This window comes from Acomys russatus, chromosome 6 (assembly GCF_903995435.1).
Source record: "Acomys russatus chromosome 6, mAcoRus1.1, whole genome shotgun sequence".
NCBI lineage: Eukaryota > Metazoa > Chordata > Mammalia > Rodentia > Muridae > Acomys > Acomys russatus.
Window position 1 is genome coordinate 15,998,813 of NC_067142.1, and position 15,113 is coordinate 16,013,925.

At 38.7% G+C, this 15,113-nt stretch overlaps 1 pseudogene; it reads right to left on the minus strand.

Moving 5' to 3' along the window:
* Positions 1–309: 309 nt before the first annotated feature.
* Positions 310–4,201, minus strand: LOC127190922 (heterogeneous nuclear ribonucleoprotein A1-like; annotated as a pseudogene).
* Positions 4,202–15,113: the final 10,912 nt, after the last annotated feature.

The window sequence follows — 15,113 nt, forward strand, 5'->3', positions numbered from 1 at the left end:
AGACTATTACATTTAGCAATCAACAGCATGGGTGAACAAAGGTCTACAAAAACCCTCTGTCAGAATGCTTCACACTTTCCTCAGAACAGAAACTGAAATAACCTGTTATACAGTTAGTCACAAATGCAGTCCTGGATTTTCTTTTGCCTGTACACATGAGTCTCATCTAAAAACACATCTTCTTTGTAGCAGCAAGGCTTTGACACCACTGTGCTTGGCTGAGTTCACAAATCTGTTGTAACCTGTAGCTTCCTTGTCACTTCTCTGGCTCCCTCTCCTGCTAAGCTTTATTTCCTGGTGGCCATGTAATTATAACTTCCTGCCACCAGCACAGCTACTACTGCTGCTGGAACCTACATAGCCACCATGATTTCATGGTTTAGCAAAGTCCTGGCCTCCACTACTGTAAGAGCCAGAGCTCCTGACTCCAAAGTTACCTCCTTTCATTTGTCCAAAATTTGAAAACTGATAGTTGTAATGGCCAAAATTATTGTAGCTTCCACCACCACCAAAACTGCCTCCATCACTACCAAATCCATTATAGCCATCCCACGACCACCATATCTGACATGGCTGCCACTAAAGCCACCACTGAAGTTTCTTCCTCAAACAAAATTGTCTTTGCCATCAAAACCACCTCCATGACAACCACCAAAGTTTCTGGAGCCACTCTGACGTTTCTGGCTGGACCAAGCACTAGCTATCTCTTGGTTTGACAGGACCTTTCTTACTTCACAGTTGTGGCCATTCACAGTATGATATTTTTGAATAGCATTCTTAACCACAGAGTCATGATCATCAAAAGTGACAAAAGCAAAGCCCCTTATCTTCCCACTGCCTCTGTAAGTCATGATTTCAATTACTTCAATTTTCTCATAGTGTTCAAAGTAGTCTCATACGTGATGTTCTTCAGTGCCTTTTTTAATATCACTAACAAAAATCTTCACAGTTAAATGATCCCCTGGTCTCTGAGAATCTTCTCCTAACAAAGTTGTCTTGGGCTCCACAACTCCTCCATCCACCTTGTGTGGTCTTGATTCATAGCACAATCCATTTCTTCCTCAGTGGCATATGTGACAAATCTAAAGCCCCTGGATCTCTTGGTGCTTGGATCCCTCATTACCATACAATCAGTGAGGGTTCCCAATTGCTCAACATGGCTCCACAGGCTCTCATTGGTTGTTTAGAAGTGCAGTCCCATGAAGAGTTTTCTCAGCTGTTGCAGCTCTTTGGGAGAGTCTGAATTAGACAAGATGGCAGGATGATGAGAGGCTTCAGGGATGCTTCATAGGCCAAGTCAATCACCAGAAAGACGTAAGCAAGCAAACGAATCCCTGTGTTCATATTATAAAAAACAACTGACTACAGCAAGTCATTGTACTTGAAATGTGAAATTCCAGAATCAGTGATATTCTTTGTCTCTACAAATAAGATGTAGAAAGACAGAGTATGGTACCTAGTATTGATCTCTGAACTACACATGTGCTTACAAAAGAGCAAGCACAACTGAAAATATGTATGCACATCAAACACACACACATGGATGCATGCATGCATGCACACAGGAACTGACTAATATTCTTTTGAACTCATTAATAAAGCTTTATTTCATTTAATTGTAATAAATGACCATTTTTAGACTATTTATTCAAATGTGTCACAAAGACATAATGAGGACATTCTTGCCATGAAGTGAGACGTTTTGGGTGCCCCATTACTTGAGACATGTAAAGTAAATGAAATAAAATTGCTTTCACTTTACTAATTTCATCCAATGTTATAATTCTCTCTTGAATCTGTTAGTGATAAGATCTTAGAGGTGTTTCAAGATACCAAATAAGTAAGACATTTTTTTAAAACAAAAGATTATTATAATGAAAAAAATAGGTAACCAAAATGCCACATGGTCTACAATTTGTTTCCTAACTTCTCTGAAGAACATGCTTTTAGTGAGAATCCAACGAAGAGTCATAATCTTTGTGCTTATTCATAGTGCTATGCAGGACTTACCTTTATGTAGAATCTTTCTTTCTTTTCTGCATTTAAATTAAATCACAATTCTTATCAGAATCTTCCCTCAGTACTGTCTTAACAGGAGCTGACATAAATGGGGAAAGGTTTGAAGTTTACATGCTTCATTATTCAACCTATGTTCAAATGACTCATTATTTATGTAATACATTATTTTCCATGACCATATAGAGTATTGTTCCATATAAATGTGAAGGAAAAACACGAGAGAATAAATATTCTATCTATATCTATTTCCTCTCTGTATCATAATTTGTAAGTACTTTTATGCCGCACATATAGACAACATCTACTGTAGTCTATGTCTATTAGTGCATATATATGTGTGTGTGTCAGTGTGTGTGCAGGACAGAAGAAAGCATCAGGTTTCCAAAACCAGGAATTATAGCTGGCTGTGAGATGTTGAGCTTGTGTGCTAAGCACAGAAAAAAGGTCTTTTGAAGCACAAGTGCTCTTAACTGCTAACCCATCTCTATACAGTCCTACAGCTTCCATTCAACATACATACTTTGTATTGTGTGTATGTTATAGGTACACATGTATGTGAGTATCTTTTCCTATATGTGGGGGTGAAATCTACAGGAAAATGTTAGGTCTGTATTAGTGGCCTCACTTTTTACATGAATGCCAGAATTTGAACTTAGGTCTTCAAGCATATGCAACAAATACTCCTACCCACTGAGCTATCTCTCTAGTCCCTTAATGCATGCATTCTGTGCAGTAGGTAAGATTCATTGTAAATGTGCTGTGACAGATGCTATATAGAGGCTAACTGATGGGAAAGTACAACACAGACATACTCCAAAGATGAAGCACTAATGAGCTAAACTGACGTTTCAGGTTGAAATAGGCCTGGAAGGACCCCTACACGAATGGGAAAACAAAATAGTCATGTGCATCAGATAAAACACCAAGTTAGCATCTACGTTATCCTCCATAGCTAGCAATGCTCTAACATTAAACCACACAGAAAAACTGGGCTTTCCCTTCCAGAATCAGTGTGTTCCAAGAAACACAAAGGTCAGACTTTTAGATTATAAACTGCAAAAAATGTTCTCTGAAGGCAATTTGGTCAGAAATTGGTAGAAAGTGAGCCCTAGTTATTGTGTTTAAACACTGAATATTGTGCTCTAAAATACTCATACTTTCTACTATGAGTGCTCATGGGACAGAAAAAAAACTATTTTCTTCTTTTTTTAATGAACTTTAAGCTTAGTCTTCAATAAACATCTTCAAATTTAAATTTCTGATAGTGGCTCATACTTCAAATGTACTAACAATAGTCTAGGGGAAATTAAAATTTTAATTATAGAGAATGAAATAGGAATAATCACATGTTTTGTATTGACATGAAAATGAAGAAGAAAAATAACCACATAGCTTCAAAAATCACAGATTCGGATGTTTCTGTAAAATATATTGTTTTCCTTGAACTGCCTTATTTATTTATTTAGGTGCTATTATGAGAAATGTCTGGTATATACTACATACATGTCTACCAATGGAGGAAAGAGAGCCCAATATAGACAAAATACAGATAACACCAAAGAAAAACCTGGTTTTGTCAATGAGTTTTACTATGGTAACTTAAGGGAATCTAAATAAAGGTTACCTATAGTAACAAAAGTGACTCAAAGACAGGTAAATCAGCAAGGCTCAGTCTAGCATATTTGACACCTCCCAAAAGCTCAGAATCTGGAACATTTAAATACTCTGCAGGCAGCTCCCAAGGTGCTTGAAGATCTTTTTGTCAAAATGGAAGGTTTTAATTTTTTAGGGAACTGCTATACTACATGCATGCATGTGTGGTTTGTGTGTGTGTGTGTGTGTGTGTGTGTGTGTGTGTGTGTGTGTGTGTGTGCGTGTGCATGTGCTCCTGTACAGGAACACATGCCTGCACTAAGGTGTGAATGACAGAAGTCAATATTAGGTGTCATTGCTCAGAAGCCACCTACTATATTTTCTGATAAGGGTTTTCTCACGAGCAAGAAACCGAATGGCTAAGCTTTGCTGTCTGAGCACCCACCTCCAGGAATCTGCCTGCTTTCTTACACTACAATTAGACTCACATGCTGTAAATCAGGTTTGAATGTTTGTAAGCCATTTCTAATACTGAGCTGCCTCCTGAGACTCTCAGGGCTGTCATGAAAATAGCCAGGGAGTTCTCCATCATTCAATTTCCCCAAAAACTCCTTAGGCCTCATGTTCTATAAATGGCATGATGAGGAAGGGGTAAAGCTTCAATCCCAAAGGCACTGCATGAAGGACAACAGGCCTACATACTTTCCAGGCTCAGAATTCAGACACTGGCATTTAGATATACAGAAAATGTTGACTCCAGTGGTTACAGAAATTCTTGCTATTTATTATGATGGGTGTACAAACTGGCAATGGAAATTTGTGGTTATCAGGATTTTACTCTAGAAAATGTTACAGTAGCATTCTGATTAGGTAAATACCCACACACACATGGACACAAACAATCACACATACACAAGTGTACCCACAGAAGCATGAACATACAAGATATACACACACATTCATGCACACAGTATGAATGTAGTTCAATAGATTAGAAGCTTGTAAAATGGTGGAACAAAATACACAACTAACAAGTGAACTCATATTTAGCCTTTGACAATTAGAATAGTACATTTGTTTTGTTCTGTTTTTAAAACTTTTCATTTTTTAGGTGTTGAAAATCTCTTAATATTACACGGTGTTTTAAACCAAAAAGACTGACTGAAGGTTGGCATTTCAATAAGTTGTATTATGTTCCTGATTCATGTTTTTTGTTCTTTTATTCATAGATGTATCAGCTATGTAAGCCTGGGGCACAAAAACAAAAACAAAGCAGTCCCTAGGGGCCTGTGGAATGGACAAGATCTTAACACCATGTTACATGGCTGCAATGATGAAAAATGAGCTTATAGACTGTAAGAGAATGAGACATGATTACTCAGATAATCTGATCATAGACTCGTAACAAAGTGAGTCCAGACTCTGGCATGAAAACTCCTTCTGGGAACTAGGTGATTGGTAGCAATTGGCTTAGAATTGAAAAGACCTGGTTGAGAGTCTCAGGTCATCACTAAAGATTGTGTCTCTCTCTATTTGCCATGAGTAGACATTGTGACTCAAGTTTGAACTGGAATCATACCCAGAAAGATTGGCCTTGGTAAATCCTGTTGACTTATGTTGAGACTTGTATAGTTTTGCAAACATCAGGTTAATGGCAGCCCTGCATGCATTTTCAATAATTGAATTTAGGACTGAGATCATGCGGTAAAATTCTCGCCTAGTATCCAAGCATGCAATAGTCCCTGTGCTACCTGAATTTGAAAGCTACATACCAGAAATCCTATGGAGGTATAGGCAGGAAGATTAGAAATATGAGGTCACACTCTATTAAATAACACCTTTGAGGCCAGCCTGTGAAATATGAGACTTTTTCTCAACAAAATCAGTAACAAAAATCCTGCTATTTTTGATCTATTTTGCATTTTGGAATATATGTGTTATTTCATATCTGTAATATAGACAACGTAGCATTTTAATAGAACAGTATTTAAAATTATTTGTCACACTTACAGAAAAGGTCTATGTGTCTGGTATGGGACTGGACTGATTTCTGGCTTATAGGACCTCTTCCTAAGTGTGAAGTAATGAATTCATGGGCCTGGGGAGACCAGAGGTCAACTTTCAGTGTCCTGTCTCAGGATATGTTAACCTTGTGTTATATTATACACAGTTATCTATCCACCCACCCCCCGGCAGAATCTATGCATTAATTCCATCACTTTGGCAGCTAAAACTCCAAGACATGAATTTTGAGCTATGAAAACCTTCAGTAAATGGTGATGTAATATAGGCTTTACTTTGCTAGTTTGAAAGTGAAATTTACAAATCTAACAGCAGTAACTATTCCACCTTTAGGGATATCTTGACAGTGATATTACTGATGTAGGTCATAGGCATAACAGCTCAGTAGGACTATTGATTTCATTCCTTCCCTAACAGCTTACATGCCTCCTGTTGTTTCTATGAAAGCTAGATTTCATTTTCCATTCTAATGTATGATATTAAATTTAAACTGCATATTAAATGTGCATATCAGCTCTAAATGCACATGTTAAGAGCTCAATAAAATGTGAAATACAGTCATGAAAGTGGAACATCTACCATCAGATAGATGTCCTCCTGAAGGGACATAGACTTTAAAATGTACTCTTTCACTATGTACAGAAGGAACAAAAAATGCCGCTTATTACTCAGAAAGAGTATCCTTATCAAACACCAGGTCACTGATATGTTGACCTTAACACTCTACTAATCTATTTCAGTGATGAGATGACAAATACAGATCCATGTTGTCACTTTTCGGCAGCCTTAGGAATTATCCAATCTTACAGAGATCTCAATTAAGACCAAAAATTGGTTCAATGCTTAAAAAGGAAATTTCAGGACTAGCTTGTTTGTGGAGCATATTTGTGATTTGACAGATGTTTTAATAGGCTTAAACGTGAAGATTAAGAAAAAAGGGAGTGATTAAAAGAAAGGCACACTCAAGTGTGGGTATTGGGTATGTTCTTTCCAGTGGAACAATAGGTGTACAAAAGTATGGGTACTGGTTCCTCAAGGAAGATTCTCATTAATTGTCTTATTATTAAGCATATAGGGCAATTTTGTGACTCTCAAGTTACACTACAGAAATTCACTAAGAAACTTTTCTTGCTTTTTTTCTTTCTTTCTTTTTTCATAAGTGGCTCTGGAAATGCCTTCAGTTTAGTTTGTAGTCTGATAAGACAAACCAAAATGCCTTAGGCTTGTGTGAGGGTTTTCCTGTACTGCCTTTGCTAGCAATCAGTATTTCTGGTGCATTTCCTAAAATATTGAACATTTATGCCTGGAAAAGGAAGAAAGGCCTTTAACAGATGTTAGTGTGCTTAATTTTTCACTGCTGGTGACAGGCTTCTAGGACATCATGGATGAGGGTCTGTCTTCCTTTCATGTCCAGAAAATGCCAATGTTTCTATCCTGTCTCATTATGACATTTCTTGTTTAAGCCAACTGATCCTTTACATTTTCATTATAAAATCCAAAACTAAAGCTGTAGCTGTACCCCTTCTATTTTCCTTGGCTATGTCTGTTTCTCAGGCTTACTTTGTTATCTTGTGAGCTTGGCAGCTTATATTGAGCAGTGGTCAAGTGTTCTTTTGTAAGAGTCTGTCTCATGTTTGCTTGCTTGCTAGTTATTATGATTATGCTTAGGTTGTGGTACTGAGGAAGCCTTTATCTTTATCTGATCTCATTCAACTCTTGGGCTCACAAGACAATCAATCAGTCAGCATATTTATTTGATGATCCCACTAGCAAAGCTCCCCATTTGAAACAATCAACAACATTCCACCAAAGCTCCCTGGTCTAAACTGTCATTATTATTCTCTTGGCTGATTCAAGTTGGTTATTTACTATTCATCTTTGTACTCCCCCCCCCCCATCTCCTATGTTCCCTCCCTTTCCAAAGAAAGGGAAGTGATGGTTTCAAGTCAGGTTATTCTTTCTCATCTCAAAGCCTTACTGGTTTCTTATCTCTTGCTGCGTAAAATACTTATAGTCTTTACATAAAATTTCCAATCCTTGTAAGATCTTGCTACTGAATTGTACCTGGGCAAATCCCCTGATATATAAATATATATATATATGTGTGTGTGTGTGTGTGTGTGTGTGTGTGTGTGTGTGTGTGTGAGAGAGAGAGAGAGAGAGAGAGAGAGAGAGAGAGAGAGAGAGAGAGAGAATAACCAAGATAGCCATCCTATAAGTCAGAAAGGTTTGCCTCAGTTTTGATAGTTTTATTTTATGACCATCAGGATCCATTGCTATAGTGAGCCATCAAGCATTGAACAAAGCACATCGAAAAGCATAGATGTCCATCTCTAAGTGACTTGGAAACAGAGAAAGAAACTGAAAGTGCTCAAGGGCACAATGTCCTTTTTCAGCAACATAACTTCTTCCTACCATTTCCCAATATCACTGTAGGCTGAAAAACAAAGCTGTAGTATATGGCTCCATAAGGAACACTCATCCTAACCATGGAATTCTGTACTTAGCCTATGATAGCCAGGTTATGTCCACAAGAGAAGCTACTTGAAGTATGGTATACATAGAAAGGAAAGGCTTATTTCACAGATTCCAGCCATAGTTGCTTAGCGTTCACACTTGCCTTTGGGCTAGTAATGATGCAGCAGCACTTTGTAATATGAAACACAATTTACTCATAACAGTGGACATGAAAGATGTCCAGGAGTGAAAGGAAAGAGTCCTAATACCTGCTTCAAGGTTAAATTTCACATGATGGTACAATTTATAATGAGTATGACATTGTAAAGGTGTGACCACCTCCCAGTTGCCCATAATAAAACACAAACTTTTAACACATGGGATTATGAACACTCATCCAAACAACAGAGTTGGAAAATAATTTGATTCTGTATTAGTAGAATATCTCCTAACATCAAGTAGAGGACAAGTGTGACTAGGAGATCATCAGTGAAATGTCTGTCTCAGATTCCAAGACTTTACTTTTATTGTGTCTAATACACACATGACTAAGCCTATGAACGAAGGTCAGAAATGACATAGAAGTGATACAACCTTCTATGTGAAAGAATGACTTATAAAGTACTTAGTTATTCAGAGTTTAATTCCCCTGGACTGATATAAATGAGTCAGATGACCACATATAGTAAAGCATGGCTGTCTTATCCATAATGCTGAAGTTGAGAGGCTTTGATTCAGACCAGAAAATGAGGGAGAATCTCTTGCTGGTTTCCGGGTTGTACTGAGTGCATAGAACTGAAAGCTCAGTTTTGTCTTGTGAGTCCAGCAATGTGAATCCAGACTCTTCCACTACTTCTGACCGAATAAAGCCTGGAAAAATTCTCAGTAATTGACATAATCTGTGATGTGATGGGGATAAAGCAGGGTAATCAGCCTGTCTCAGAGTGTGTAATTTAAATAACACTGTGCATTCCATTTTGTCATGGGACTTCAGGTGCCCACAGTTCTTAGGAATTACAATATAATTTTTTTTAGTTTTGTTGGGTGTTCTACTGCTCAATATATTCATAGAGTGGTCCTTTGATAACCAAATAGTTCATTGTGCCTTAGAGTTTCATGGAAAAATACTTTATTCATGACCTATAAAATACAGCATTCCATCTTAGTCATATTCATATTGCTGTGAGAAAATACCCTCATAAAAGTAAGAAAGGAGAGAAAAGGTTTATTTTGGCTTATACTTCCAGATTCCCATACATTATCACAGTGCAGACATTGAATCAGGAAGGTAAAGAATAACTCAGCGTGGCCACAGCTCCCCTGCTGTGGCGCAGGCTCAGTTGAGCTCGCAGCTCCACACTAGGCACTACCTCAGCTCAGCGGCAGCTCCCCTGCGGTGACATAGTCTGGGTGGAGCACTTGGTTTCACCACAGGCGCTAACTCAGAGCAGCTGCAGTTCTCCTGCTGTGGCGCAGGCTTGGTGACGTGCTCAGTTCCATCCTAGGCACCACCTCAGCTCAGCGGCAGCTCCCCTGCAGTGACACAGTCTGGGCGGAGCACTTGTTCCACCACTGGCACTAACTCAGAGCAGCCGCAGTTTTCCTGCTGTGGCACAGGCTGGATAGAGCTCTCGGTTCCACCAGCTCTAAGACTCTGGTTGGACACAGTGTGCAGTTTGAATCCAGAATTTCTGGCTGAGATTGGTGGTCAGTTCGGGCCCTGAGTCAATAACTGACCACAGCACGCACTTTGGGCCAAAAGGCCCTAGTGGAGCTTGGTGCGTAGTCCCAGCCCAAAAATTCTGGCTGGACCCTGTGTGCATTTTGGGCCCAAAATCCCTAGCTGAGCTTGGCAGACGGTTCAGGCCCTGAGAATCTAGCTGAGTTCTGCCCGTGGTTCGGTCCCAGTGCTCCTGGGTGGACTTGGCAGGGAACACAGAGGCTGTGGATACCTTGGCCTGACCCAACGCTCATTCAGAGACCCAGAACAATTGCAGGATCCACAGCACAGGGTGGCTGAGGATCACTGGCTGTGAGAGACCAGAACAACAGGGCTAACCTCCTAACATCCACACCAGTGAAGCTTTGAGCTCGCAGCCTAGGGAAATCGTGTGAAAACAAGTGAATCTATCGTCAGACACCCTCCATTCAACTCTGGAAGCTACCCAACAAAAACAAAGATGGCAAGATGTCTAAAGGACAACGAAAAAGCATACGCAAAAAAACCCCAAAACAACATGGCGTCTCCAGTTTCCAGCTATCCCAAAGAAAACAACCAGAGTACTCAAATACAACGGAAATACAAGAAAATGACCTCAAATCCTTAGTAAGGAGGATGATAATGGAGGAAACAAATAAAATTCGTAATCAAATGCAGGAAGACGCAGACAAACAGGTGAGAGACATAAAAGAAGCACATAGAGTGGAACTGGAAAAATTGCAGGAAAATGCAAACAACCAGATGAAAGAAATAAATAAAACGGTTCAAGCTCTGAAGACCTATAAAGAGGCAATGGAAGAAACTCAGGAATATACAAAAAATCAGATGAAAGAAATCAAAAACTCAATTCAAGATCTGAAAATGAAAATGGATTCAATGATAAACACACAGACAGAAGAAAAATGAGAACGTGAGACCTCAGAGAACAAGGCGAGCAACACAGAGGTGAGCTTTTCTAACAGAATCCAAGAGATGGAAGAACGAATCTCAGGGCTAGAGGATACAATCACAGATATTGAATCAACCATTAAAGAAAATGCCAAATCTGGAAAACTCCTGACACAAAACATCGAAGAAATTAAGGACACCATGAAAAGAAGAAATCTTCCGGTAATAGGCATTGAAGAAAGAGAAGACATCAGACTCCAGGGCCCAGAAACTATTCTCAACAAAATCATAGAAGAAAATTTCCCCAATCTAAAGAAAGAGATGCCTATAAACATACAAGAGGCCTACAGAACACCAAATAGAATTGACCAGAATAGAAAAACTGCCGCCACATAATAATCAAAACACAAAACATGCAGAGCAAAAGAAAAAATATTAAAAGCTGCAAGGGAAAAGGGCCAAATAACATTTAATGGTAAACCTATCAGAATTACACCCGACTTCTCAGCAGAGAGCATAAAAGCCAGAAGGGCGTGGACAGAGATCCTGCAAACCCTAAGAGACCACAGATGCCATGCCAGACTACTTTACCCAGCAAAATTATCAATAACCATTGATGGAGAAAACAAAATATTCATGACAAAAACAAATTCAAACAGTACCTATCCACAAACCCAGCTTTACAGAAGGTACTAGAAGGAAAACTCCATCCCAAAGGGTCAAGCTACAACCAAAATTACCCAGGAAATAGATAACTATCCCATGGCAAAAACACAACTACACAAATGCTCGACTGGAAACAACATCAAATTTAATACTTTTAACAGTCACTGGTCATTAATATCTCTCAACATCAATGGCCTCAATTCTCCAATAAAAAGACACAGACTAACTGAATGGGTACATAAACAAGATCCAACATTCTTCTGCATCCAAGAAACACATCTCACCCATAATGAAAGGCATTCCCTCAGGGTAAAAGGTTGGAAAAAAATATTCCAAGCAAATGGTCACAAGAAGCAAGCAGGCATAGCCATTTTAGTATCGAACAAAATAGACTTTCAACCAAAATTAATCAAAAGGGATGAGGAAGGACACTTCATACTCATCAAAGGTAAAGTCAACCAAGATGACATCACAATTCTGAACATCTATGCTCCCAATACAAGGGCACCCACATTTGTAAAAGATCTCCTAAAAAATCTTAAACCACACATCGATCCCCACACAATAATAGTGGGAGACTTCAACACCCCACTCTCACTGAAGGATAAGTCATTGAAACAGAAACTAAGCTGAGAAATAACATCATTAACCAATGCCATGGGTCAAATGGATCTAACAGATATCTATAGAACCTTTCACCCAAACAAGAAAGAATACACCTTCTTCTCTGCACCCCATGGAACCTTCTCCAAAATTGATCACATCGTAGTCACAAAGCAAGCCTCAATAGATACAAGAGGATTGAAATAATACCTTGTATCCTATCAGATCACCATGCTGTTAGGCTGCAATTCAACAACAACAGAAATAACAAAAAGCCTACACGTACGTGGAAACTAAACAACTCTCTGCTAATGACACCTGGGTCAGGGAAGAAATAAAGAAAGAAATCAAGAGTTTCTGAAATTCATGAAAATGAAGAAACAACATACCCAAATTTGTGGGATACATTGAAAGCAGTGCTAAGAGGAAAATTCATAGCACTAAGTGCCTTTAAAAAGAAATTGGAAACATCGCACATAAGCAACTTAACAAATCAACTGGAAGCCCAAGAAAAAAAAGAAGCAGAAACACCCAAGAGGAGTAGACGCCTGGAAATAATCAAACTCAGGGCTGAAATTAACAAAGTAGAAACTAAGAAAACAGTCCAAAGAATCAACAAAACCAAAAAGCTGGTTCTTTGAGAAAATCAATAAGATAGACAGACCATTAGCCAAACTAAGTAAAAGGCAGAGAGACAGTATTGAAATCAACAAAATCAGAAATGAAAAGGGAGACATAACAACAGACACTGAAGAAATTCAAAGAATCATAAGATCCTACTTTGAAGGCATATACGCCACAAAATTTGAAAATCTAAGGGAGATGGACGATTTTCTTGAACAATTTCACTTGCCAAAGTTGAATGAAGAACAGATAAACAAGCTAAATAGTCCCATTTCCCCTACAGAAATAGAAGCAATCATCGATGGTCTCCCAACCAAAAAAGCCCATGGCAGATGGTTTCAGTGCAGAATTCTACCAGACCTTTAAGGGCGAGCTAATACCGATACTCTTCAAGCTACTCCAAAAGATAGAAATGGATGGAAAATAACCAAATTCATTCTATGAGGCCATAGTCTCATTGATACCTAAACCTCACAAAGACTCAACAAAGAAAGAGAATTTCAGACCAATTTCTCTTATGAACATAGATGCAAAATAATAAATAAAATACTTGCAAAACGAATACAGGAGCACATCAAAGATATCATTCATCATGACCAAGTAGGCTTCATTCCAGGCATGCAGGGATGGTTTAATATATGGAAATCCATCAATGTAATCCACCATATAAACAAACTGAAAATAAAAAACCACATGATCATCTCCTTGGATGCAGAGAAAGCATTTGATAAAATTCAACACCCATTCATGTTTAAAGTTTTAGAGAGATCAGGGATACAAGGCACTTTCCTCAACATAATAAAGGCTATATACAGCAAGCCAATAGAAAAAATCAAAGTAAATGGTGAGATACTCAAGGGAATTCCTCTAAAATCGGGAACAAGGCAAGGCTGCCCACTCTCTCCATATCTCTTCAATACAGTACTCGAAATTCTAGCCAGAGCAATAAGACAACAAAAGGAGATCAAGGGTATCCAAATGGGAAAGGAGGAAGTCAAATTATCCCACTTTGCCGATGATATGATAGTGTACATAAGTGACCCTCAAAACTCCACCAGAGAACTCCTAAAGCTGATAAACACCTTCAGCAAATTGGCTGGATACAAAATTAACTCAAAAAAGTCTGTAGCCTTCCTATACACAAATGACAAGCTTGCAGAGGAAGAAATTAGGAAAACCACACCCTTCACATTAGCCACAAGCAATATAAAATATCTAGGAGTTACCCTAACTAAGCAAGTGAAGGACTTGTATGAAAAAAATTTCAAAACTCTGAAGAACGAGATTGAAGATGACCTGAGAAGATGGCGTGATCTTCCTTGCTCATGGATCGGGAGAATTAACATAGTAAAAATGGCCATCCTACCAAAAGCAATCTACAGATTCAATGCAATCCCTATCAAAATAACTACACAATTTTTTAAAGACATTGAAAGTTCAATTCTGAACTTCATATGGAAAAACAAAAACCCAGAATAGCTAAAACAATCTTGTACAATAAAGATGCTCCGGAGGAATCTCCATACCTGATCTCAAACTGTACTATAAAGCAATAGTAATTAAAAGAGCATGGTACTGGCACAGCAACAGGCTGGTTGATCAGTGGAATCAAATCGAAGACCCAGATATGAATCCACACACATATGGTCACTTGATTTTTGACAAAGAAGCCAAATCCATTCAATGGAAAAAGGATAGCATCTTCAACAAATGGTGCTGGTCTAACTGGAGGTCTATGTGTAAAAAATGAACTGGACCCATATATGTCACCTTGCACAAAACTCAAATCCAAGTGGATTAAAAGACCTCAACATAAAACCAGAGACACTAAGCCACTTAGAAGAAAAAGTGGGAAAGAGCCTGGAACATATTGGCACAGGAGACAACTTCCTGAACAGAACACCACGGCCCAGGCCTTAATGTCAACCATTAATAAATGGAACCTCATGAGGCTGAGAAACTTCTGTAAGGCAGGAGACACTGTCAAGAGAACAAAGCGACAGCCTACAGACTGGGAAAAAATCTTCACCAACCCTACATCTGACAAAGGTCTAATATCCAAAATATATAAAGAACTCAAGAAATTAAACACCACCAAACCCAATAACCCAATTGAGAAATGGGGCTTGGAACTAAACAGAGAATTCTCAACAGAGGAGTATCAAATGGCTGAGAAACACTTAAAGAAATGCTCAACCTCCTTAGTCATCAGGGAAATGCAATCAAAACAACTCTGAGATTCCATCTTACACCCATCAGAATGGCTAAGATCAAAAATTCAAGCGACACCACATGCTGGCGAGGATGTGGGGAGAGAGGAACACTCCTTCATTGCTGGTGGGAATGCAAACTAGTACAGCCAGTTTGGAAATCTATCTGGTGCTATCTCAGACAAATGGGAATAGGGCTTCCTCAAGACCCAGCTATTCCACTCCTTGGAAAATACCCAGAAGATTCTCCAGCACACAACAAGAAAATTTGCTCAACCATGTTCATAGCAGCCTTATTCATAATAGCCAGA